The sequence below is a fragment of the Bos indicus genome, chromosome 23 (assembly GCF_029378745.1).
Source record: "Bos indicus isolate NIAB-ARS_2022 breed Sahiwal x Tharparkar chromosome 23, NIAB-ARS_B.indTharparkar_mat_pri_1.0, whole genome shotgun sequence".
Lineage (NCBI taxonomy): Eukaryota > Metazoa > Chordata > Mammalia > Artiodactyla > Bovidae > Bos > Bos indicus.
In genome coordinates, this window is record NC_091782.1 from 52995457 (window position 1) to 53022916 (window position 27460).

At 52.3% G+C, this 27460-nt stretch overlaps 1 long non-coding RNA gene across 4 annotated transcripts; it reads left to right on the top strand.

Annotated features, from left to right (window-relative positions):
- The first annotated feature begins 4211 nt into the window (after positions 1-4211).
- Positions 4212-15291, top strand: LOC139179136 (uncharacterized). Of its 4 annotated transcripts, XR_011563562.1 has the most exons (5): positions 4212-5047; positions 5542-5619; positions 6659-8689; positions 12360-12543; positions 13444-15291. It is a non-coding gene; the product is annotated as an uncharacterized lncRNA (long non-coding RNA). The 4 variants fall into 4 exon arrangements; XR_011563561.1 differs by lacking the exon at positions 13444-15291 and having other exon boundaries at positions 4221-5047; positions 12360-13278; XR_011563563.1 differs by lacking the exons at positions 12360-12543; positions 13444-15291 and having other exon boundaries at positions 4218-5047; positions 5545-5619; positions 6659-11375.
- The last annotated feature ends 12169 nt before the right edge of the window (positions 15292-27460 follow it).

Sequence of the window (27460 nt, forward strand, 5' to 3'; positions counted from 1 at the left end):
AGCCCGAGGAAGCCTGTGATACAAGGGGGAGGCCATCCAGGTGGGATCATAAAGCGGAGTACCCAGCTGTCTCCTGATAGCACTGCCTGTGGGGTCCTCTCAACGCGTGTCCTTGCAGACAAAACCAGGAACCCCTTCATGACTACACTCCCTGGAGGCAGCCCATGGAAGAGCCATGTCGCTGTGTCATTAAAAGTGAGGTTCTAACATGCTTCAACAAAAGGCTGGCACTTGCCATCTGCCTCTACAAGGATTAATTCACAAACTGCCATGACCACTGACCTTCAACACCCTCTGAAATGAGTTCAGGGTGGAGATCAGGAATGAGGCGCTCTGTGCTCTGGGAAAAACTGCCAGAACACGTCTTTAGATAGTTAGAGATTTCCAGGAGAAGATTTTATGAGCTCAATTCTTGCATCTCTTCGTGTCTAGAAAAGCACTAAAATCTTCCATGGTGACGTCTGCTCCTCGGGACCAGCAGTGACCTTCACAAGCCGGGCAGAAACTGTCTGCAAAAACGTGTTTGACTGCGTGAACTGCCCTCAGCACGACCGCGTGTACACGGACCTCCCGCCTGTGCAGAGCCGCCTCTCAGAGTCATCTGACACGCCGCCTCCCGCCTACAGTCTGCATTTTGCCCCAGATGAAACTTAACTCTCACTGCGCTTTTTTCTCTCAGTCAACATAAGCATTGGTGTTGACCTGCCTGAAAAGTCAGCCCTCTGGTGTACCACGTGCATGCTCATCCCCGTTAACTAAGCAGATGTTTCGTACAGGATCCTGGGTGTAAGATTTGCCCTCACTCTCTAACTTCATCTCCACGGTAACCTGTGTGAGGTGTTGGCCCTACGATAATGCCATTTTTCACACCAGGAAGCTTCGTCCTCCACAGCAAGGCTGAAGGTCATTCTCTGTGAGCGTGGACATGGGTTTATCCTAAGGTCTTTCTGATCCCAAATCACAAAGCAACCCTTTCCCTCTTGACTGCGTCCACAGCCTGTGCACAGATGGGCAGGTGATCCCTGACGAGCAATGGCCTGGTGAGGTGACCCCCAGTCACGGGGCAGGGAAGAAGCCGGGTGAGAGCTACAAATCCGAGAAACTGCGATTCTCCCCCTTGTGAGAAACGCGTCTTCTCCCGAGGGCTTCCTGGGAGAAGCTGCCTCAGCTTGTGAGATGGCCCTGCGGTGGCTGTGGGCACACGGTCAGCCCGCACCCACGGGCACCAACAGGCAAAGTGAAGCTCTCCTTATGCCTGTATTGTGTCCTATTGTTTGTGAACACACACACACACACACACACACACACACACACGATTTCACCCTCAAGCAAACCTTTAACAAAGGTTAAGTTAAATGATCATGAGTTCATACATCAAACATCGGAGCACAGTTGGGTTAAGGGTGGAAAATTGTTTAAATGCACACAGACACACATGGGTGCTCACAGGTGGAGCTCCCTGAGCACTCCCTTGTAGCATCTGTCCTGAAGTGGAAGACGAGGATGTGTCTGGTGGGGGGGTCACCGGATGCCCCCACCTTCTGCGCGGCCAGGTGAGTGCTCACCAGGTAATCATTTCCGGGAAACGTGTTTCCGGGCTGCACGTGTTAGAAGCTCTGACCCATCATCTGTTTGAGGATCCATCTGTTCATTCGATGAGGAAGCAGTGCGTTACATCTTCACTCTACCTGCTAGTCTGAAGCTTTGTTCATGTCCGTCGGCCACCCTGCAGCGGCTGAAATCAGCGCAGGTTTTTGTTTTTTATTAAATTTTGACTCTGCTCTGGGCGAGGCCGGCCTCACCATCACCCAGAGTGCTCAGCAGGCCCTGGGAGTCCCGGTGCAGAGGAGCACTGCTGTTAGTAAAGCTGGCCGTGGCTCAGGGCTTATCTGTGCTCCATCCCCTCACCTCTGGGCCCCTCTGCACTGCTCGGGGCTCCGGTTCTTCTCTGTCGGGAGGACAAGGGTTTTGTTCCAGGACGCGAGCTCCGTGGAGACTCAGAGACGCCTCTCCAGCACTCTGGGCTGGAGGGGCCTCTGCAAAGCAGGCCGGGAGCATCCAGCTGAGGTTTCAAACATGGCAGAAACCAGCTGGTCGTCCCCTGTCTCCAGAGAGGAGTTCAAAAAGCCCAGGTGACGCACAGGCCTTCGGCAGGCGTCCGGCCGCCCGGCGCTCCTGTTACACTCGTGCACGTCCGGTCCACCAGCCCCCGGAATGAGGCTGGGGTGTGGGTTCTCCCTGTGAACCTTGGGTTCCAGTAGACGTGGGGCCCTTGTGGTCCCGGGCAGGAAGTGCGCCCCTGGCCTGGAGGAACTGGACACGGTTAGACCTTCTCTCACGTCTGTGCAACAATTCGGCTTAAGTCTAGGGATGAGAGGTGCAAGGTAACAGCCTCACAGCTCTGATTCTTCCTGCCTCAGGGAGACCCTCACTGGGACAGGGACCTGGGACCAGAGGGTGACAATGTGGGAAGTCCTTGCGTTCACCCTCCTGCCTTGGAGCAGCACGGACGGGCTCCCCAAGTGCCCCTGGGTGGTCCCTGCCCTTGTAGCATCTCAGAGGGTGATGGATTTGTGTTCTCTTTGGCCAGAAAGACTTTCCCTGCTGGTGTCCACGCTTGGACTCTACCTGCAGCTGAAGCCGCACCCTCAAGCCACCTGGGTTCACGGTGGCTGCAAGGGCGCCAGCCCTCCCCTGGCTTTCAACGTGCAGGACCCCTTCCTGAGCCACAGGAAGTAACCTCGTCCAGGTGGGCACAGCCCTGGAGCAAAACCCCAGGGACCCTCAACCCAGGGGAGCTGGACCAGAGAGAGACGCCTGCTTCAGCCCGGAGAGGAGCAGGGGCACACTCCCCACCCCGCGCCCACAGCTGGTTCCCAGCAACAAGGGCTCCACGGACTCCTCTGCCTCTGGCTCTCCCACACCCGACCCCTCACTCCTTCGTGGGATGACTCTCCCCGTAAACGAACCGTGTCCAGGCTCACGTCTCAGGATCTGCTTTCAAGATCCCTCAGATGAAAACAGACACCACGGTGAAGCCACACGCCAGCAGGATCACCGCCTGCGCAGGGCACTCCCGCTCACGCTCACGTGCGCCCACGGACGCGGGGAGGAGGAGGTCGAGTGACTCGGTTTCCTCGCAGCCTGTCCCTGCGGCTCTGCTCGGAGCTCCCGGGTGCTGCGTGCCTTCCCTCTGCGGTGGTCTCCCGCCCGACGGGCATCTGCCTTAGGTTTTCAAGACACCCTCAGTGCTCCTCACGTGTATCAAGGTCGGGGACCACTCACTGCAGAAGGAACAGGGTCCAAGCAGAAGCTGCTAGACCGTGAAATCCGAGGAAATATTCTCACGGTAGGAAGGATGAAGACGTGGGTTTTTCACTGGGAAACAGGACTCAGCTGATCCCCCGGGTGGTCCCACTGAGTCTACCCTTACGGTTTTTAGCTGGGGAAGCTCTGCCCACCTTTGCAATTCCATTCCTTCCCTACGAGGATAGTCCCCACTACTGTGGGGTCCTTGGTTCCCCAGTGTCCCCACTTACCACCCTTTAAAATGGGCCCATAACCGAGGGTTGTTCATCTTTCTGACTCTTTGCAGAGAGCATTAGACTTTTCAGTAGGAGACTGAGGGACTGAGATGAGTGCTGAGATGTGAAAATAGAGATGTTCCCTCCAGATTATTTTTATCATGTCTTAAACACTCAAACACCGAGACAGGCAGACCAATTAAGCTTTCCTGGGAAGCTGTGCATGTCTTCCAACCACAGCAAGTCTGGGGTTATAATTCCCGGCTCCCTACAATAAAATCGTTTCAAGGGTAAATAAAAGGCCAGTGAGAACAATGGCTGGTTGAGAACAACTGTCTCACAGTGACCACTTCGTACACCAACTGTGCGTGAGCAGATCCTGCCGGGCACAAACCGGTTCCACTGGGGCGACCGTCCGTGGCGCTCACTCCCAGGCCTGGTGGAGCCACACCGCCTCCCCCCGGGTCATTTGTGTCTCGGTCTCATTCCTTTATAATCTGCACAGTTCCCCCAGCCTGGCGGCCACTGGCCTTCAAGGCTGATGTGCGTGGGGTGCAGGGGCTTTGCAAGGCCGCAGAAGGTCCAGCCTGGCCGCTGCTGACCTCTGGATGCCACCCGGGCATTAGTCACACGGCCCCCAGGGTCCCCAAGTCCTGGGGGACGTCCCCCCTCCTCCAGCTCCCAAGGTCCTTTGTGGGGGGCGGGAGGAGCAGAAGAAACAGGCCCGTCACAAGGCCACGCAGAGGAAACCTGACCGCCACGTCCAGTACAGCACGTCCTCCTCCGAGACACTGCGAGAAGATCACCCTGCACAAAGCTCCCAGGCAGGGCGTGTGAGGGTCTCCCTGATCAGAGGAAGGCACTGTGTCAGCTCAAACCCGTCAGAGCCTCCGTCAAAGAAACAGAGAAGCGACGCTGGCAGGAAAGCGGAGCCGGGGTGCCCTGCTGGCCCCTGTGCCCTGTTGGTGGGGGTGCGGCATGGGCAGCTGTGAGGGAAACAGCACAGCTGTTCCTGAAACCTTAGACGTGGAGTTACTCCATGACCAGCAATTTCATTCTGCGTGTGTGCCGAAAGAGGGAGAAGCAGGACGCAAAGCAGGCGCCCCGCTCACGGCAGCAGCACCCACAGCATTCACAGCAGCTGAAAGGGGGAGCACCCACCTGTCGGTGGACGATGGGTAAACAAGACGTGGTCCATCCACACAGTGGATCACGGTCCAGTCTCAGAAAGGAAGGAGGTTCCGACACGTGCTGCAGCATGGAGGAACGCTGAGAACATCCTCAGTGAAATAAGCCAGCCACAGAAGAAAAAGCTCTGCATGATTCCACTTGTACGAGCTCCCTAGAGCAGATTCATAGAGACAGAAAGTGGTTTCCAGGGGCTAAGGGAGAAGGTGGAGTGAATGTTTAATGGCAGAGAGTCTCAGTTTTGCAAGAAGAGCTCTGGAGACGGTGGTGATGGCTGTACCACTACGTGACTGGTCTTAGCACCACTGACCTGTGCGTGTTAAATGCTTAAGATGGTAAGTTTTCTGTTGTTGTGTTAGTCGCTCAGTGTCTGACTCTGTGACCTCATGGACTATAGCCCTCTGTCCGTGGGATTCTCCAGGCGAGAACACTGAGTGGGTTGCCATGCCCTCCTCCAGGGGATCTTCCTGACCCAGGGATTGAAGCCGGGTCTCCTGCATTGGCAGGCGGACCGGTTACCATCTGAGCCAGCAGGGAAGCAGAAGAAGAAAGCAGCTCTCCACCCGGGCACGAGGCAGCCTCGAGGTGGAGAAGCTGGTTTCCACCCCCGAACGTGCTCACGCCGCCCTGCGCCCACGGCGGCTGCTCGTCCTCTGTACAGGGGGCTCTGGCCAGTTTCTCGCGGATTCGAGGAGGGGCGAGCACTCGGTTCCCGCCGTTCGGGCCTTTGCCTATTACTCCCGTTTGTTTGGGTTTTACTTTTCCTGACCGTGACACTTCTGGCTCTGTTGGAAAATGTCACGTGGTTCACACCAACGTTTCTATTCAGCAGGTGTGTAAGCAGCAGAGAATGCACGTGCAAGGCCACTTCCACGTCTCCCTGGAGTTCACACCCATTGCTTTTAAGGTGGGTTTGATCCATAATGTTTAGAGCACGTCCTCTTTGGAACCATCATACCTAAGTGTCAGTCGGGTTTTTTTCTCCTTTACTGGTTACTTTTACGAGGCTGTTCCCTTGAAAGAAGCTCAAAGAGCTTTATAAAAATCCATTGTATGAATCTTTCTCACACAGCAATGCGGTAGAGCGGGAAGTGGTAAGGCTCTTCCAGTTATGAAGAAACAGTCGAGGGAGTGGAAAATTCCAGAAGGAGCACGCCTCCTTGAGCTGCCATACCCCACCCTGATTTCCAGATATGCCACGGCTTTTTCCTCAGTCTAGACTGGAGACACTTACAGCGAGAGGCTGGAACTTTAATGAAACGCTCTGTTAGAGGCAGACTTCTTCAAGCTTGGCTTACACATCCAGGGTCACGCATGCCTTTCTCACGGATGTGTGGATGGGGGCAGAAGCCAGGTTTCTGGCTCAGAAAGAACCTGAGTTCTGAGTTTAGACAGGAAGTCCTCAGTCTGAATAATTAAACTTAAAACCCGGCATTTTTACGTAACACAAAGGAAGCACAAGCTTTCATTCCTTTTCGAGTTTCATAAGCATTTTTGGTCGTTCTTGTTAACAGAGATAGCAGCGTCTTAAATATTTTGCTTATGAAAAGCAACATTATAAAATGCCCTAAAGAAGTCTATTCTTTAGTGAGCTCTCACTAAAAAGAGCTACTCAGAAATTCAGCTTACTATATGGGGACCAAAGAAATAAATAAATTCAAAGTCTTAAAAAATGAGATTTTTATCCTATGCTTCTTCCCAGCTTGAAGGCTTCCGGGGGAACTCTTTGGATTGCGGGGTTATGTTTTCTCTGGGATTGTGGTGGTAACACTGGTTCGCATGCATCCTGGGGCGCTAGCTCAGCTCAGCCACCAGGTGGCACTGTGGTCATTCACCAGCGCCCGCGGCGCCCCGGCCGGCGAGGTCGCCCAGGCATGTGCAGCCTCCGGTGCTCAGCCTGCGCTCCGTTATTATTTTTTGATTTATAAAGCGCCATTCCTCCGCAGATTCCCTGGCCGCAGCTGCTTTGGAGAAGGCTCGCAGAAGCATTACCCAGCAAGGGGAGCGACCCTGGCAAGGCGTAAGGTGGTCTGACGGACGCGCGCAGGTGGACACCTGGAAAGAAATCTGCTGACCCAAAGGGCCCAGCGGCCAAGGCCCCGGCCAGCAGAGGAGGGGTCAGCCCCGGGGCCACCCGTGTCCCAGCTAGCACGGAAGGCAGTCCCTCCAGTGGGCACACGCGCAAATCTGTTCCCGTAAAAGATAGAGGCAAGAGTTCTTTCGGTGGTGAGCAATCGAAACATTGCAGCTGGGACCTGCTGGGCCCGGTTCAGCCTTTGTGTTCCATCCAGAGTTGGGCTGGCTCCAGGCGCTCGGTTCAGTCTGCAGGGAGCCAAACACGCTCCTCATGGTTTAGGGAACTGCTGCAGTCGAGACCCTGAGCGGGCCGGGGAGCTGGGGACACCAGGGACCCTGCCTCTGGGGACAGTGCTCTGAACAGGGCGGTCATTACAGGTGGAGCTTTGTAACAGCAGCCGAAAACTTATAAATCCAGTTCTAAGTCATGACTGTGCGAGCCAGAGGGGAGCACGTTGATGGGATGCAAACGAAAATACAGAAGCTTGATGAAAACAGCACGACTGTGGGAGGCCAAGTGGAACCGTGGGCTGCGAGCTGGCGGTCCGACGACACGGGTCGGGGGGGTGACCTCCAGTGGTGCGGGCACCCACATGCCCTGAGGCCCCGCCCATCAGACCCCGTGCTCTAAGCCCCGCCCCCCATCAGACCCCGTGCTCTAAGCCCCGCCCCCCATCAGACCGCGTGCCCTGAGTTGTGCTAAGCAGTTCTGCCAGCAGTCTAGCGTAACAGCCGTTGTCATCACTGCTTTACAGAGGAGGACCCTGAAGGCCCGATGGTCAAGATTACGTGGCCAACGAGACACGTCTGGGAGCTAGAGCGAAGGCCCCTCGGCTCCCAGGTCCCTTAGGGGCACCGTGCTGCTTCCTGAACAAAGCGGAGACGCGGGCGGGCATGGCCGCACAGAACCTCCGAAGGGTTCGCCTGCATCCCGCAGGCCTTCCCGCTGGCCGAGAGGAGGAGCGTCCAGAGCTCGGGGCCTGTCTGCCCTCCTCCCCAGCTCCAGGCGGGAGCGGGGCTACTGTGAAGACCCGGGCCCAGGGGTCTCCTGCGGTCTATTCTCTGCTGGTAGCCACTCGCGGAGCGCGGGAGAGAGGAGGAGACCCTGCTGGTCACTCCTGGGGAGCCTGTCCGACAAGCGGTGGAGAGTGGCCGAGCGCGGTACCCACGGCCATGGCCTGTGCACATTTGATTGGGGGATGATAAACTGCGCACAGGAAACTTGCTTCTTTCATCAACTCAAACAGGGAGGGAAAGCTTGAGCTCCCGGGAGGAGGAGGTGGGAAGACGGGGAGGCTGGAGCCCGGGCTGCCCTGACTGAGTGGAGGAGCGAGGGGAGCCGGGAGGACATGGACGGATTTGCTGAGGACGTTATTGATGAGCAGAGTGCGGATCCCTGGCCCTCATGGGACGTCTAACCTGACGATGGGAAAGACGGAAGAGCTGGTGAGGACCTGCCAACTTCTGGAAAGAGACGGACGGCTGCAAGCGGAAGGTGCGGGGCCAGGGGAGGAGGAAGCAGAGAGCAAACGTGGACGGTGCCCGTGGTGAGGCACAGGGGCCTCTCTGACCCACCGTGTCTAAGGAGCCCCGCAGAGAGGAGCTGGGTGCTGGGTTCCAGTGGAGACAGGCTGGAGCCAGGCCGCTCGGCGTGGGGCGGGTGGGCTAGGGTGGGCTCGCACTGGCGGGGGCTGCACAGTCGCTGCGGCTTCACACGCCCGCTCTGGGCTGCTCGTCAGTGTGGCCGAGAGAGCCACACCCAGACGGAGATGCGACACCGCCTTCTGGGGTCCACAGCTAAGTCTTCCCACCTCCCCCGACCCCTGGTGACATGGAGGCCGTGGAGGAGAAGCAGAAGGAACACGGCCTTCTCCGACTTTGCTGGGGCTGATCAGTGTCCAGTAAGTACCTTCTTTGAAAAATGACTTTCCCCAGCAGGTTGTTTTGGAAGTGGAAGTGACTCAGTTGTGTCCTACTCTTTGCGACCCCATGGGTTGTAGCCCGCCAGGCTCCTCTGTCCATGGGATTCTCCAGGCAAGAATACTGGAGTGGGTAGCGTTTCCCTTCTCTAGGGGATCTTCCCAATCCAGAGATTGAACCTGAGTCTCCTGCGTTGCAGGCGGATTCTTTATCAGCTGAACCACAGGGAAGCCCGGTTGTTGGGAGTGTTAGAATTTTTTAAAAAATTGACTCTTCACCGAGTCCTATTCTAGCTGTGTGGCTGTAAGTTATGCACGTGAAGCGTCAGACCTTCCCAGGAGGTAAACACTGCCATCTCCGTGCTGAGATGTGGACACGAGGCCCCTGGAGACACGGGGTCACTTGGGGCCTTGGCTGCTGGTGGCAGAGCTGGCATTGGACATTGGGTCTAGACTCAAAACTTGGGGCACTTCCTCTTTATTTCCGTAAATACAAAATAAGAAGAAATAAGAAAACATATCTCATTTGTTTTGTGCACACAACATTATTGCTTTTATAAAATATAGTCTGAAAAATCATCTGAAATGTCATCAGCCATCAGCAACCAGGAACATTTCAGTGATTCTCCATGAAGACTGCATTCATTTGCTGCATTCAATTCACTGCTGCATTCATTTCAAGATGAACTTGTCAATACACAGGTTTCTCCTTCTTGAAAACCGATTGCAACATATCTCATCGACCAGAAGTGTCTGGCTCTTTGGTCTTCAGGTTTGCCCAGTGGGGTGGGCTTGGGGTTTCCATAGGGGGAAGGGCCTCCCTGGCTGCAGGAAGCCTCACTCCCGTGTCTGCCCCCCCCCACCCCGCCCACTGGGGCAAGGCTGCTGGGAGCTTCTGTGGGCTCTGACCGGCTTCCGAGAGGGGGTGTGATCTGCCTCTCGGGACAGGATTCTGGGGACGGGTCCTGGAAAATGAGAACCACGTCCACCCTCATCTGCCTTGACTGTGGGGATTTCCCTCCAGCCAGGCCCTCCAGGAAGCACTTTCAATATTCCCTAGAAATGCCACGAGGTGACATGATGGTCCATTTTCTGTCGCTTGGGTGGGCGCACAGCTGAGAAGGGCTAGGGTCTGCCCCCAGGCCTCTGTAACTTGGAGCCTGTGCTCGGCGTCCCTTCAGTGTGTCCCTGAGTCAAGTCACCATCGCTAGCGGAGGCTTGTGTGGGAGAGGTCTACAGGAAGGTGCGGTTTGGGGGTAGGAGGAGTTAGACTCAGCAGACACACACACAGGTGTGCACACACCTCGCACCAGCACGGGGCCTCCCTCTCAGAGGAGCCTATGAGCGAGCAGCCTGTGCTGGCTGGGACTCAGAGCCCAGCGCCCGCCCGCGTTCGGGAGCCAGCACCAGCTGTGAAGGCGCCTTTGTTTTCCTTATTGTGCAAAAGGTGTTCTGATTACAATGTGTTTTTCTGAGTCAGACGAGGGAGGTAAAATGTTGGCTATGAGATGGTATTTGTGAAATCCCAGTGGAAGAGATCATAAAGTGACTTTAGTGCTTGTTTACGAATGGTTTCGTGATCTGAAGGAGAACAGACTGAGCCGTAGTCACTTAAAGAATTTCTCTGGCAGGTTTGTAAATGCTGATGTTCAAGGAGGTCAGAAGAATGAATAATGAGACAGCTGCATTGGGGACTTGTATCAGTCAGGAAAATGGGTCCTGCTGCATAACAAACAAGCCCCTGGGTCTCCTAATGCAACAAAAGCCGATCTCTTATCCAAGTGCAGGCTGGCCGGCTCACAGGGCAGCTCTCCTCCCAAGGATGAGTGGGGATCCTGGCCGTTTCCCCTGCGGCCCTGCCAGGGAGCGATAAGGTTTCAAGGCTGCCACACTGAAGAAATGAGGGCCCGAGGGCGGGTGGGGTGGTTTGAAGACCATATTCCGATGCCAAAATCAGAGGTTTGCAACCACTTCAAGAAGGACAAGCTCTAACTTTCACATTTGATGAAGGCACCTTGAAGAAATGTGAAGGTTAGCTCTTCTCTCACGAGTTTAGGAACATATTTGGGAATAACAGGCCCAGAACTGTGGAAGTGGAATGGAAGTCGGTGATGAAAAGGAGCTGTCGTCAGACCTGGAGCTCACCTGAATCCAGGGCGATCTCGCCTGGGATCGCTGCTTGGTTACCTCTGCACAGACTCTTCCCAAACGATGCCTCCGTCATGGACTCCTTGTGGACGCATGTTGGGAGGAACCAGGATCCTACCTACGACGACCACCGTCTGCAAAGAGCAGACATCTTGTCCCTCATGCTGCAGACATTTTTTATGAAACAACCAAGTTTCACCAAGGAAACTGGAATCCTTGGGTTCCTTCTGGACCCCACTTCTTCTCCACATCCCTGCCGCCCCGCCCCTCCCTCCTTAGAGGACACAGCTCTGACTAACTCGCCGCGGTCCCTTGTGGGACACTGGTTTAGAGACTCATTGCACCGCTGTTTTCCGTAATAAAGGCATAGGGTTGATTTATGTATTTTCAAAATTTATACAAGTGACGTCCTGTTGTGTGCATTGTTAGGACCACTTTGTATATTCAACATTTGGTTTTCAAGAGCTGTTCAAGGCATAAACTTAATTGTTCCTTTTAATAAATATTTTGTATTCCGTTATATTGGCTCTTGATGTTGGAAATTTAGACTGTCTTCAAATTCTCTTCTTACAAACTAGTTAGTGAATGATTATCAGGGTTCATCAGAGAAATGGAACCAATAGTGTGTGTGTGTGTGTGTGTGTGTAAGTAATTATGTACATATATATATATACATATAGATATAGAACCCACTTATACTTAATATATATAAACACATATTTTTATATGAAATGGTTGTAATATATACAACAATTCTCAGAATGCTCAGCTCAACTTTGAAGCCTCAATTCAACAAGGATCGTTTACATTTTATAGGCTCAAACCCCCAAAAGCAAGTCCTCTGGCTTAAAAAATCCATTCGCAGGAACTCTTCCGGTCCCAGGCCCCCGAGTAGTCACCGAGGTCCTCTGTGGCCCCGCCTGCAGCATCCGTCTCCTCTGTCGTCCTTGCACCTCAGCTCTGGTTTCCCACCTCAGCGCTGCTGACGCAGGGGCTGAGGAGTCCACACCTGGGGGGCTCCTGGTTTTGGAGGCTGTTAAGCAGCCTCCCTGGCATCTGCCTGCTCGATTCTCACACTCCCCCAGTTGTGAAAATCACAGCTGTTTCCATTCCCTGCCAAATGTCCCACGAGGGCAAAACTGCCCCAAACTGAGAACCAGTGACTTAATTAAAACCCCTCGGTAACGTCCCCATGGCAGATGCTCTCAGAGAAAACGCCAGCCTACCCACTCTGCCCGCAGGTACTGGGTGGAAAGGGGAGAAGGATGTGCAACCTGATTGACCCTCCAAGGTTGCCCTTGAGGTCTAGGTTCTGAGTTTATTTCTCTGCTGGCTACACTTAGGAGGGATAATTTCGTGAGTAAAAACGATATGGTCAAGACAAATTGAGAGCAAATAAAGAAAGAATCTCTTTTTTTTCTATGGCAGGAAATGATAGGAACCTGAAAGGGAGTTTGCTTAAATTTTTGTCTCCCTAATTTAATTTTCTCTGTTGTTTTCCCAGTGGGGACCAGGCTTCCAGATGTTACCGCTGCCTTTTGATGTTAAGGGGGCTCCGGACAACGAAGAGCCGCAAGCATGAGCCCCCTTCTCCACAGGCCAGACGCGCGTCAGTCACCACCACCTAAGACGCAGGGAAGAATCTGGAAGAAGCAGAAATGTTTTCCAAAGAAAACGCACGTCGTGAGGTCCGTTCACAGGCTATTTTGACCCTAACTCAAGGGAAAGTTTTCCCCACGGCCGGACTCTCAGTTAAGCACATTTTAGAGAGTCTGACCGCTGACTTTTCCTGCAGTAGACTAGGAAAGAGTGGGCGTCATAGAAAAGTGTCCTGAAAGCAGAGAAAATGGTTGTTACCCCCTGATGGGAGAAGACAGAATAACAGAAACGGGAGCAATAAAAACCATCTCACGACCCCAAAACCTCAGGGGCCCGAGGTCAGCTAACATGTAGCATAAACTGCACAAACACTTCATTTGTCCCCTCTCCCTCCATGAGTAATGTTACAGCGCTCACAGCGCTGGAGGTTTATGGGCGATGCTGAGTCTTTATCAAAGCAAGTTTCTCTTATGTTCACGATAGTCCTGCGGGCAAGGGTGATGGTCTCACACGAGTGTGAATGTGTGTGACCACCACTGAACTGCACGCATAACCCTGATGAGACTGGTGAACATTATGCTGCGTGTGTCACTGTTATGTAAAAAATCAGGTCTTAGGAGGACTGAGAAGTGTGTAATGTATTTTGGAAAAAAATAACCAAAACATATATGATTCAAAATAAAACTGTGCTGCCTAGGATAAGCAGACTCTCCTCGTGAGACACTCAGGAACAGTGTCTCCTTTATCACAGAAACTTGATGGTCACGATGTCTCTGGAATTTGCTCAAAATCAGCAAGCGAAAAAAAAAAAAAAAAAAAAACAACACAGCAAGGAATCAGGTCCTAATAGAAAGAATCGGATGTCATGATTTGGGGACTGGCTTTTTTTAAAAAAAAAACTCTGACAATGAAATACGACTACAAATCTTGTGGTTTGATAATAGAACTTAAAAAAAACCCATGTTGGATGCCTGGGTCCATTTCTGCAGCTCCTCTGAGAGTGTGAGCTTCAGGATTCCACCGTTACGCATCAGGATGAAGGATGAATAGGTGGACTGTCTGCCTTGACGACGGCGAGCAGATTCCTGGCGGCCAGCACCGAACACAGCGACCCCCGCGGGCCCCGGGGAGCCGCGGCTTCTACTCAGAGATCCGACCACTTGCTGTCATTTGTCACCCTGTTGACTGCGGCAGTAAGGACTCACTCACGCTGCTATCATGGTGCCAGGACCACGCCAGGGACTTTCCGAGGAGCTTTGTCCTGTCACATGAGAAGGTCGGATTGGGCGCTGCCTGCTTCCTGCTGTCTGGTCCTGCTGTGTGTTTCGCTCGATGTTTCTGCTCGTCCACATTAAAAGGGGAGAAGTCCTGAAAGCACAGACTATTGACCAAGGTGGGGCAGGCTCTGGAGACTCAGCTGACTTGGATTGACCACTGGCCCTCTCATAATTGTCTTTTTAAGGCTGCTGCTGCTGCTGCTGCTAAATCGCTTCAGTCGTGTCCGACCCTGTGCGACCCCATAGACGGCAGCCCACCAGGCTCCCCTGTCCCTGGGATTCTCCAGGCAAGAACACTGGAGTGGGTTGCCATTTCCTTCTCCAATGCATGAAAGTGAAAAGCGAAAGTGAAGTCACTCAGTCATGTCCGACTCTTAGCGACCCCATGAACTACAGCCCACCAGGCTCCTCCACCCATGGGATTTTCCAGGCGAGAGTACTGGAGTGGGGTGCCATTGCCTTCTCCATCTTTTTAAGGCAGGGAGCTTCAAACCTTTTTTTTTTTTTTCTGGAGAAAATTAGATCTCAAGTTTGGGGGTTCGAACTCTAATTTTGTTTTTGTTTTGCTTAGTGAGAAATTTGATGTTCTGTAAGTGACTTTTAAAGTTATTTCTTTTTTGTGGCTGCGCTGGGTCTTCGTTGCTTTTCTCTAGTCGCGGCGAGTGAGAGCTGCTCCCGTTGAGGTGCACGGGTTTCTCCCTGCGGTGGCCTCTCTCGTTGCGGAGCATGGGCTCTAGGCACTTGGGGTTCAGTAGTTGTGAGATGGGGGCTTAGTTGCTCTGCAGCCTGTGGGATCTTCCCAGACCAGCGATCAGTGCATCACCCCGTACTGGCAGGCGGATTCTTATCCACTGTGCCGCCAGGGGGTCCCTGCAAATGACTCTTAAGTAAGCACTATTTGATGGGGGCGAGTAGATTCATCCAACTCTTCCTTCCCATCACATGTGGCTCTCAAAGTCTGGTCCTCACTTAGGACCAGGGGAGGAACTGGCACAGCTGGAGGCATCCTCTGCTCAGCAGAGAAACAGAATTAGCCCACAAGTCTGAAAAACTCAGCCGTTGGTCTGCGTGGGGGCTCTGGGCAGCCAGCGGGGATGGAATTCTCTGAGGAAAGAAAGGGTTTTTCTGAATCATTTCCTCAGAAGGGAAATAACCACCCAATTTTAGCCTCAAGCTTTCAAGTTATTTCTCCAAATCTCTGGAGGTTTTTCAGATCCAGTTCTGAAGGTTTTTATAAAAGCGAAATGGCCCTGAGATCTCCTGTCCAAGTGCAGAGCCCCTTGCTGAATGGATGGGGTGTGATGCGGTTTTCTGAGAGCTTGTTTGGATTTCAGGAAGTGAACGAGATAAGCTGAATGGCCTTTTCCTGCTCTGACTCTTAAAAAAAGAGTCTTGCCCAAAAACGCTTGAAAGAAACCACTGACATTTCCTAACTTCAAAAGAACAAAACTCTAACAGGGGAGGAAAGAAAATCACAATTAGAGGCCCAGGATGCAGCAGACACAGCCAGTGGTACCGCCAGTGGGGACAGATTTAGAATAAACACTTGGTGCCCCAGAGGCTGCGTGTGCATCTCGTTTTGTTTTGTATGAACGTCCCTGCCAAGAGCGTGACGCAGAAACACACCTGTCTGGTCTGAAATGTTTCCCTGGCCACCCTCCTCCTTGCTTCTTGCTTTGCATTTCACTGTCAGGGGAGGTAATCTTGGCGTGTGTGTGTGTGTGTGCGTGCGCGCGCGCGCGCTAGAGGCTGTTTCAGGGAAGTTCTGTGTTGGTAAACGAGGTGGTTTAGGGCTGAACGTCATTTCTGTTATTTTTGTGGAGAGATGGAAAGTCAGTGTGATGCCCTGATCGCCGCATGACATCCTTCAACATGGGCAGAATTTCCAGGGAAGCCCACCCCAGCCACCCCTGAGCAGCTCCGGGCTGGACTTTTCACCCTGAGAAAATGTGGTTATTTCAGACACCCCTCATCACCCAGTCCTGAGACGCTTGGCAAGAGCAGGGGAGCAGCACCCAGCCTCTATTTGAGGGCAGGAGAGGAGAGCCAACCTCTGCCAGGCCTGGGCCGAGACCCGGGGCTTCCCAGAGCCCTCGCCCGCAAGCTCCAGGGCAGCCTGTGAGACGACAGGTGACCCGTCCCCCCTTCCCTGCGTGGAAGGGCGTGACTCCGGTGCAGGTGTGGCCTTATTCTCGGAGTCAGGGTTCACAGGCCATGTGAAGAGATGCAACGCTCCCTGCCATGGCTGCATCAATCCTTGAAAACTCAAGGAGGCTCAGCTCCGGGACCTAAGAGCTAAGGTCCAGAAGATCAGGGAGTAAAAGCCAGTTCCTTCATGGCCTCGCCGACTCGACGGACATGAGTTTGAGTAGACTCTGGGAGACGGTGGAGGACAGGGGAGCCTGGCATGCTGCAGGGGTCGACCCTCAGGGTCTCAAGGGGTCAGACGCGACTGAGTGACTGAATTACGACCACAACATGCTCCGTGGCACGTTCAGGATAGGAGAGTAGACGTGAGAAAGTAGCGAGGTGGTGGGCATCCACAGTCACTCCAGAAACAGTCCCTTCCCCTGGGGGCAGGTGGGGGGCCTGTTAGTCTCCTCAGCAGGAAAGCGCCTCACAGCTGCTCTGCCCGGAAGAGCCCTCAGCCTGCTCCTGGCCCCACTCGAGCCCGGCCCCATCGCCGTCTCTCTCCTCCATCTCCCCAGGCATTTGCTGTCAGGCTTGGAGCATTTTCCTCCTTCCCCCATGACCCCACGCCCTCAGAAACCAACTCTGGCCAAGTTACTCCTTGGCCTGTGAGAAGCCTGGAGACCCTCTTCAATCCAAAGGACATTAGAAATGGCATTTTCTGACCCTCCCTGGACCGGGCTCAAGGGAGTGACGTCTTTGCTTCCCGGTCCCCTCGATGAGCTCCTTGGAGATGCTAGTCCCGGTGAGTCACGCCTGCTCAGCACTGTCGGGGCTGCCTCCTGGGGGGGCTCCTCCTGCCTAAGCAGGGGGCCAGCCTTGGCAGCCCCTCCACCCCACCTCACACCACCCGAGGGGCAGGGAGGGGGCTGGGAAGGGACAGGACCCTGCCTCTCCTGGCACCAAGTACTTCTCTCATCCCTGGAAGCGCTTTCCTGCTGAACTTCAGAACGCAGTTATTTTGAAGTCAAGCCAGGAAAAGCTCTGGAAACAGTGATGGGAGCTTGTGCTGGAAGCCGAGGACACAAGCTCCATGCTGACTCTCCAGGCCTTATTTATTTCATGATCTGGACTAATTTCTCAGCTGTAATCGACACCACCCACCACCTATGAACTTCCCAGAAACGTCCGGCAAGGGAGGGGCGGGACGAGCAGGAATGCCCGTGGCCGCCAGGCTCCAGGTCCAATCTGTCACGGCCGGCTCCATAATTCATGTAGACGGCCTCCTCAAATAAGCGGAACTATTGGCAGTGAACGGTCGGAGCAAACGTCCCAGTTTTATTACAGGACGGAGTCTGTTACACGATCGGGTTGCAGAGTGAGTTGACGTGTGAAGACCCAGCTAGCCTTTACATTTCGATATTTTGCTCATCCTGGATTTCTTTGGTATTAATTTTGATCTTTGAAAAAAAAGTATTGTACTAGGAAACTTAAATGCGTATTAGTAAATGAGAGAAGCCAATCTGAAAAGGCTTGTGCTGTGATTCCAACTCAATGACATCCCAGAAAAGGCAAAACCATAGACACAGTGATGAGATCAGGGGCTCCCAGGATTGGGGGGCAGGGAGGGAGGGAGGGGGCACAGGCGGGGCACAGAGGGGCCTGGGCGGGCCATTAGACTCCTCCGTAGGACGCCGCAGTGATGAATACATGCCATTAAGCATTTGTCCAAACCCTTGGAATGTATAACACGAGGCATGAACCCTGATGTAAACAGCGGGCCCTGGGCGCTGACCGTGTGCCAGTGTAGGGTCATCGATCATAGCGACTGTACCCCAGTGGGGGTGCCGATAATGTGGGAACAAGGCATGGGGGGGTAGGGGGCAGGCAGGAGATTTCTGCACCTTTCTCTCAAATTTGCTGTGAACCTAAGACTTCTCTAAAAAATAGAGTTTGATACAAACATTGCATTAATATGCTATTATCTGGGACATTACTGTACGATGGGGACAGAGTTTCACGAGACGGAAAGAGTCCCGGGGAGGCTGAGATGGGACGGGGCAGCGTGACTGTAAAGCCGCTGAACCTGAAAGTGGTTAGAGGCGCATTCTGTGTTGTGTGTGTTTGATCAGAACTTCGACACGCCATTTATCTTAGTGACGGAGTTTTTCGCCCTCCCCCCCTTCGCCTTGAGTTGGGTCCTTCTGGTCTCACCCTCGTCCTGGCCCCACTTGCCCACCTCTGAGAATCTGAGCGCTGCGGATGTCAGGGGTGTGAACCACCACACCGCAGGGGCAGACTGCCTACGCCTGATGCAGACAGCAACCTATTTTATTTTGTTTTTCTTATGCCTGCTGCTGCTGCTAAGTTGCTCCAGTTGTGTCCGACTCTGTGCAACCTCACAGACGGCAGCCCACCAGGCTCCCCCATCCCTGGGATTCTCCAGGCAAGAACACTGGAGTGGGTTGCCATTTCCTTCTCCAGTGCATGAAAGCGAAAAGTGAAAGTGAAGTCGCTCAGTCGTGTCCTACTCTTCGCGACCCCATGGACTGCAGCCCACCAGGCTCGTCCGTCATGGGATTTTCCAGGCAAGAGTACTGGAGTGGGGTGCCATTTCCTCCTTCAGGAGATCTTCCTGACCCAGGGATAGAACCTGCGTCTCCAGGGCCTTTTCTTTAAGAGGAGGCTCTCTGATGTAAAATCATTCTTCTCAGTCTGGCTTACCTTGTATTTAATGTGCATCAGAAATAGAGGATGAGAGTGAGTGAAAACAATGAAGATAACCGTGGAAGGGCGCATAGGGGCTTCTTTGGCGGCTCAGATGGGAAGAACCTGCCTGCAATGCAGGAGACCCGGGTTTGCTTCCTGGTCAGGAAGCTCCCCTGGAGAAGGGAATGGCCACCCACGCTAGTATACTTGCCTGGAGAATCCCATGGACAGAGGAGCCTGGGGTCGGGGTGTGCGTGGCTAAGTTCCTGGGGTCACAAAGAGTTGGCCATGACTGAGCAACTGACACTTTGGAAGGAGGCTGTATGCATTTCCCACTGTGGAATCATGAACAGCACAAACAGTGCTGAAAGCTACGGTTTGTCATCTCGATGTTACTGATGTCTCTGTGGATCAGACGTCCAGTGCGGTCTGGCGGCCTTCACGTCTGGAGTTTCCAAGCTTATGCTCCTCGTTGGCAGGATCCAGTTCCCTACGGTTGCAGGACTGGGGTCCTTTTCCTGCCGGTGTCAGCGGAGACTTGCTCTGAGTTTGCGGGGGTCACCTCCTCACCACGGGCCCTTCCCCTCTCAGTTAGCAAGGGCATGTCAGGTCCCTCTCCTGCTTGAATCTCTGAGCCCACTGGGTCACCTCCCCGGGGTAAGGTCAGCTGACTTGGGAGCGTACTGACATCCGTAAAGCCCTTCACAGCAGTGCTCAGGTTCACCTTTAACCGAATGGCTGGGAGGTGTGCACACACCGCGGATGGAGGTCTTGGAGCCTGTGTCCTGGACTTTGAGGGGAACAGTTTTGGGGTCTTCAAGTCCTGTGCTGGCTCCAGCCTCGCAGACAGCGTGCCTTTACTCTTCATTAACCACGGAGGGCCTCGGCACTGAAAGAGTCATTCCTCCAGGGACAAGAGAGAGCGGTGTGATGCTTGCTTTGTTCCAGGTCGGTTTGAGCCTGGGACAGGACCACCCACGCAGGTGATAATTGTGACGATTTTCGCGGCGATCAGATTACTGGTTGACCCCGTCCCCTCCTGTCACACCAGGCCCCCAAACCCTCCTCAGATGGAAATCATTTTCAGAACTTGACCGTGCTTCAGAGGCAAAGCCCTCGCTAGCCACTTACAAACACCATTTGGCGTCCACCCTCGTGTTCTCTGAGAGCGCAGTATCTGACTGACGTCTGCACGATTACTGCGGGGTGATACGCCTCATGGGTGCCTATCTTTCTAACGGAAGTGGTGCAAAGACAAAGAGAAGCATGTAGATTACCAACTTAGCAATTGGGGTTGGGAGCACTGACTGAAGTTTATTTTTGTTCTCTCCAAGCAGAAAGGCTGTGTTCATAGGGCAACTGTGGCAGAACGCCCTGCCTACTTATAGCCTCAGAATACTCCGAACAACTGAAAACCCCTTCTGGGTGGTGCGTGCTACATGATGAACCTTCACTTGTTTTAAATTAAGTTTCTAAAGCTCCCTATCTGCTCAGGTACCGAGAGGAGAGCGTCTCCTGCCAGAGTCCTGAGATGTGAACTTTGGATACAGCTGGCTGCTGTCATCCAGGAAAAGGATGAGGAAAGCGTTCCTTTCCAAAAGCTCGGTCTCAGGTTTCAGGGGGGTTCGCGACCCTGCCCTCCTCCCCTCGCCCCGAGACCCTCGCTGCCTCGCGAGTCCCTGTTACAAAGGCGGGGCCCTGTGGGGGCCTATTTGCCACCTGCTGGCTGCTGTGAGCGGCACCTGGCCCCGCCAGCCGGTCAGCACAGGGGCTCATGCCTGCTGCTCGCCTCCCAGGTGGGCTTTCCCGCAGCCCAAGCTCTGCAGTCCCAGCCCGTTCCTCACGGCTCCCTGTGGACCCCTGGCCTTAGCACCCCAGAAAAAGGAGGGCCTTTTCGGCCTGGGCCTTCCTTCAGACTATCTCGCGTACAAGTATTTGCCAGAATTCCTCCAGCTGCTCCCCATGGACACTGGCTGTTGCCGGCATCATCTTCTTCATCCTTCGCTTCCTCTTTCTCCCCCACCCTCTCCCACCGCCTCCTCCAGGGAGCCCTCGGAGCATCTGTCCATCCTGAAATGAGGCCCACTGTGACAGGCACTCTGCCTCTCCCACAGCCCTGTGACTCCACTGGTTTTGCCCTCCATGGATTTTTGACAGCCTGAGTTTATCTTGGCTCATCTTCCTTCAGTTCAGTTCAGTCGCTCAGTCGTGTCCGACTCTTTGCGACCCCATGAAGCACAGCACGCCAGGCCTCCCTGTCCATCACCAACTCCCAGAGTTCGCTCAGACTCACGTCCATCGAGTCAGTGATGCCATCCAGCCATCTCATCCTCTGTCATCCCCTTCTCCTCCTGCCCCCAATCCCTCCCAGCATCAGAGTCTTTTCCAATGAGTCAACTCTTCACATGAGGTGGCCAAAGTACTGGAGTTTCAGCCTTAGCATCAGTCCTTCCAAAGAAATTCCAGGACTGATCTCCTTCAGAATGGACTGGTTGGACCTCCTTGCAGTCCAAGGGATTTGCAAGAGTCTTCTCCAACACCACAGTTCAAAGGCATCAATTCTTTGGCACTCAGCTTTCTTCACAGTCCAACTCTCACATCCATACATGACCACTGGAAAAACCATAGCCTTGACTAGACGGGCCTTTGTTGGCAAAGTAATGTCTCTGCTTTTGAATATGCTATCTAGGTTGGTCATAACTTTCCTTCCAAGGAGTAAGCGTCTTTTAATTTCATGGCTGCAGTCACCATCTTCCTTCTGTGACCCTGAATTCAGTGACACTTCTGGCAGATAACTGTCCGAGTCTCTTCAGACTTGCTGGAGGCAGCCCCAGGCCAGAAAGAAAAATGGTCTAGGAGCCCCTCTGGCTTCTGTGCGCCCAAAATGTAAGTCATTAGAGGAGAAGAGGTTTAGGATGCTGCCAGATGTGCTTGCCAAAGCAGGAGGCACAGCCAGAAGAGAGACTCCTGCAGCAGGGGACAGGGTGGGGAGGGGCTGCTGGAGAGGTGGCAGGCCTCGCCGAGGAGCGGTGCCCACGGCCTGGGAGACCCTGGCTGCACCCAGGTCTCTGGGCCGTGTCTCGGAGGGAAGAACCGGATCAGCCCCAAAGGTCCCCGGTGGGACCCACCTGTCCCTTCCTGGTGGCTTTTATAGGATGGGTGTTTGCTGTAGTATTTAAGAGCTTAGTAAGAAATACCGTTAGCCTACGTCTAATGACTTCTTTTGCTTGAAAGTAATATTTCTTTTTTTTTTCTGAATATAACAGAATTTTCATGGGTTTAAGCCACGCTTCCTGTTGATTAGCAGGAAACAATGCTTTTTGCTCTAGTTTTCTAGCAACATGTTATACACCCTACGGGTTTTGACGAATGTTTGATGTAATAGGGTGTTCCAGGTGGTGCTAGCAGTAAAGAACTTGCCTGCCAATGCAGGAGACTTAAGAGATACCAGTTTGATCCCTGAGAGGGGAAGATCCCTGGAGGAGGGCATAGCACTCCAGTATTCTTGCCTGGAAAGAATCCCATGGACAGAAGAGCCTGGTGGGCTACAGTCCATGGGGTCACAAAGAGTTGGACGTGACCGAATTGACTAACACTATGATGTCATATGTCCCCATGACAGAGTGATTTTGCCAGATGTCATATGTCCCCATGACAGAGTGATTTTCATATAGAGTGATTTTGCCCCTAGAAATGCCCTGCGTGCCACTGTTTTTCCCTCCCTCGTCCACCCTCCAACCCGACAATCATTGCTCTTCCCACTGTGGTCTTTTTACATGGTTCTGCCTTTTCCAGAGTGTCACATCCCTGGGATCGTACAGCACATAGCCTTTACAGATTGGCTTCTTCCACTTAGCAATACGCTTTTAAGGTTTGGAGGCAGAATTTTTATGCAGCAACAGATAACCCAAACACTTGACATATAACATGTGTGTCAATTAGGAGACCAAATGCGATCCACACACACGATTCTGTTGACCAAAGGCCAACTGACTGCAACCTCTAAGAAGAGGAATGTTTCCATGACATCTCAGTAGCATGGGTTATGAGATGATACTCAGGGCAAGGCACGTTTATCTGGAGACAGTTCAAGCCAGCAACTTGCTCCAAAGTAGAGAAGTTCAGCCGAATGACCACTGTTACAAGTTAATACCAATTTGATGCCATCATTACACTCTTACGTGATCAAACCAGTAAATTATAAAGGAACTCAGTCCTGAATATTCATTGGAAGGACTGATGCCGAAGCTGAAGCTCCAATACTTTGGCTACCTGACGGGAAGAGCCAACTCATTGGAAGAGACTCATGCTGCGAAAGATTGAAGGCAGGAGGAGAAGGGGATGACAGAGGAGAAGATAGGTGGATGGCATCACCGACTCAATGGACGTGAGCTTGAGCAAGTTCCGGGAGTTGGTGAGGGACAGGGTGGCCTGGTGGGCTGCAGTCCATGGGGTCACAAAGAGTCGGACACGACTGAGCGATGGAACTGAACGGAACTGAACTGAGTGCCATCATCACACTGTTACCTGGGATGAGGTTTTACTACCACTTTTCCCCAGCTACACACGTGGGAGTGCTAAGAGGCTCGGTTGTGTCCGACTCTGTGACCCCATGGACTGTAGCCTGCCAAGCTCCTCTGTATGTGGAATTCTCCAGGCAAGAATACTGGAGTGGTTTGCCATGCCCTCCTCCGCAGGATCTTCCCAACCCAGTGATGAAGCCCACGTCTCTCATGTCTCCTGCATTGGCAGGCGGGCTCTTTACGACTAGCACCACCTGGGGAGCCCCTCCTGATAACACGCACACACACACACACACAGTGTTATTTTCCCTACAGAAGCAGGAAGTCCAGCTGTTTTGAGACAGAAATATTTAACTTTTAAAACAAAGAGTTTCCGCCGCCCCAGATCAGAACCCAGGAAGGCCTGTTGGGCGTCCCTGGCCCCGGGCTGGCTGTGGCTCTGCGCTCACCAGTGGGCGGCCCCGGCCTGTCACCTGGCTCTGCACCCCAGCTACTCCGTTCAGCAAACGGTGAGGTTACAGCAAGCGACCAGCAAGATCTCTTCCAGTTCCTGACCTGAAAGGCAAATTCAGCAAACTTACTGACCTACATATAAAAATCTCATGAGAATCAGTTGCTTTCCTGATTTGTAGAGAAAATTGTCTACATTACAACCTTTTACCAAACTCACCTGGGGTCTCTCAGAGTAAAGCCAATCCCCATGCCCATGGGGGCCCAGACTCCAGACGGAAACCTCAGAGTGGGCAAACCCCCACAGCGCTCCGTGAAGGCCTGGCTCGTGAGTGCAGGGTGAGCAGCTGGCCATGGGTTCCCATTTTTTCTTTAGCACAAATTTTCTTTAAATATGAATTGACAAATGGGGAGTTATATGAAGTACATGCAAGCCAGGAAATGATTCTGGCTTTTAGAGAAGATTTTGAACAAGAGTAGATGGACTATAATAGTGATTATAAGGTTTATGGTCATCTGTTCATTCTTCCTTCAAAAAACCAAACACACACAAAAATATACTCAAGCCCATCATCCCTTCCCATGGTCATCTCACATCTCCAGTTCCCACTTTTCACAAAATAGAGCTTTTCTTAGAAAAGCTATTCCTGCACCAGCTCAAGAAAACCCTCCTCAGTAAACTGCCCTATAGCGCACCGGAAGTATTTTGGTTTACGATGGCTCCGCACTTCTCTCTCTCTCGCCTCTCGTGTGAGTTTGGGGTGCCTCGTGTCTGTTCCAATGACTGTTGGAGCTTCTTGAGGCCAGGAATTAGATGGTCTGTGTTGTTCCCCACGTTCGAATGCTGGGCGGTGTGCAAACAACCAAACCAAACGTAACGTTGACAGTGTGGGGGCACACGGCCTGCCCGCTCACACCTGTGCCCCCAGGCAGCCCAGAGGGCACGCCTGGCCCCTACATGGCCAATAAAGGAGTTTCCAGAAATGTGGTCACCACGTGAGCAAAAACAGAGGCTGGAGTGAATGGTTGTGCAGTGGGTTTTGAGCTCTGAGCTGATCTGCTCATGATTCCAAAACAGCCATCCTGTTCAATAAAAAGATTCGCTAAGTAAATAAAGCAGCCCTGAGCTGAATAAATATCCATGAGCCCACGCTGATATAAACAAATGATTGGATAAATAAACAAATGGCGGAAGAGAGACAAGTCTTCTCTGCAGAAAATTCCAAATGATTTATGGAGACGTTCTGTCCTCAAGGAGACAAAGCAGAGCCCCAACCCCTAAGTGTGTGCTGTGCACAGAGGCTTCCTTCCAAGGAGGACAGTGTGTGTGTGTGTGTGTGTGTGTGTGTGGCGGGGCTAGGGGGCTAAAGCAGCTTCGCAGCGGAGAAGCCTGGGGCTGGAGCAGCTTCGCAGCGGAGAAGCCTAGGAGTGGAGCAGCTTCGCAGCGGAGAAGCCTGGGGCTGGAGCAGCTTTGCAGCGGAGAAGCCTGGGGGTGGAGCAGCTTTGCAGCGGAGAAGCCTGGGAGAAACAAGCTCAGCCCAGGCTCAAGGTCAGTATTGACAGTGACCAGTCATCGTAACTGTATGTACCCCTGACAGGAGGTGATGAGAGTGGCATATTGCCTGTGGTCTTCCTCCCCAAACCATAATCCCAGCTTATCATGAGGAAAAAACCCTGGACATTCCACAAAATTCCCAATCAGCTCTCCTCAAGGTTGTCCAAGTCATCAAAAACCAGAAAAGTCTGAGAAACTGTCACAGCCCCGAGGAGCCTAAGGAAATGGGATGGCTACATGCAATCAGGTGCCTTGGAGGGGATCCTGGGACAGAAAGAAGATATCAGTTAAAAAGTAAGGAAATCTGAATAAAGTATCAGTTCAGTTCAGTTCAGTCACTCAGTCGTGTCTGACTCTTTGTGACCCCATGAATTGCAGCACACCAGGCCTCCCTGTCCATCACCAGCTCCCAGAGTTCACTCAGACTCATGTCCATCGAGTCCGTGATGCCATCCAGCCATCTCATCCTCTGTCGTCCCCTTCTCCTCCTGCCCCCAATCCCTCCCAGCATCAGAGTCTTTTCCAATGAGTCAACTCTTTGCATGAGGTAGCCAAAGTACTGGAGTTTCAGCTTTAGCGTCAGTCCTTCCAATGAACACCCAGGACTGACCTCCTTTAGAATGGACTGGTTGGATCTCCTTGCAGTCCAAGGGACTCTCAAGAGTCTTCTCCAACACCACAGTTCAAAAGCATCAATTCTTCGACGCTTAGCTTTCTTCACAGTCCAACTCTCACATCCATACATGACCACTGGAAAAATCATAGCCTTGACTAGACGGACCTTTGTTGGCAAAGTAATATCTCTGCTTTTCAATATGCTGTCTAGGTTGGTCATAACTTTCCTTCCGAGGAGTAAGCGTCTTTTAATTTCATGGCTGCAGTCACCATCTGCAGTGATTTTGGAGCCCCCAAAAATAAAGTCTGACACTGTTTCCACTGTTTCCCCATCTATCTGCCATGAAGTGATGGGACCAGATGCCATGATCTTCATTTTCTGAATGTTGAGCTTTAAGCCAACTTTTTCACTCTCCTCTTTCATCAAGAGGCTTTTTTGTTCCTCTTCACTTTCTGCTATAAGGGTGTTGTCATCTGCATATCTGAGGTTATTGATATTTCTCCCGGCAATTCTTGATTCCAGCTTGTGCTTCTTCCAGCCCAGTGTTTCTCATGATGTACTCTGCATATAAGTTAAATAAGCAGGGTGACAATATACAGCCTTGACATACTCCTTTTCCTATTTGGAACCAGTCTGTTGTTCTATGTCCAGTTCTAACCGTTGCTTCCTGACCTGCATATAGGTTTCTCAAGAGGCAGGTCAGGTGGTCTGATATTCCCATCACTTTCAGAATTTTCCAGTTTATTGTGATCCACACAGTCAAAGGCTTTGGCATAGTCAATAAAGCAGAAATAGATGTTTTTCTCTCTTGCTTTTCCAATGATGCAGCGGATGTTGGCAATTTGATCTCTGGTTCCTCTGCCTTTTCTAAAAGCAGCTTGAACATCTGGAAGTTCATGGTTCATGTATTGCTGAAGCCTGGCTTGGAGAATTTTGAGCATTACTTTGCTAGCGTGTGAGATGAGTGCAATTGTGCGGTAGTTTGAGCATTCTTTGGCATTGCCTTTCTTTGGGATTGGAATGAAAACTGACCTTTTCCAGTCCTGTGGCCACTGCTGAGTTTTCCAAATTTGCTGGCATATTGAGTGCAGCACTTTCACAGCATCATCTTTCAGGATTTGAAATAGCTCAACTGGAATTCCATCACCTCCACTAGCTTTGTTCGTAGTGATGCTTTCTAAGGCCCACTTGACTTCACGTTCCAGGATGTCTGGCTGTAGGTGAGTGATGACACCATCGTGATTATCTTGGTCGTGAAGATCTGTTTTGTACAGTTCTGTGTATTCTTGCCACTTCTTGTTAATATCTTCTGCTTCTGTAAGGTCCATACCATTTCTGTCCTTTATCGAGCCCATCTTTGCATGGAATGTTCCCTTGGTATCTCTAATTTTCTTGAAGAGATCTCTAGTCTTTCCCATTCTGTTGTTTTCCTCTATTTGTTTGCATTGATCACTGAGGAAGGCTTTCTTATCTCTCCTGGCTATTCTTTGGAACTCTGCATTCAGATGTTTATATCTTTCCTTTTCTCCTTTGCTTTTCACTTCTCTTCTTTTCACAGCTATTTGTAAGGCCTTCCCAGACAGCCATTTTGCTTTTTTGCATTTCTTTTCCATGGGGATGGTCTTGATCCCTGGCTCCTGTACAATGTCGCGAACCTCCGTTCAGTTAATAATGACGCTATCTATTTTGTTTCATTAATGTAACTAATGTACCAGATTCAGTTCAGTCCAGTTCAGTAGCTCAGTC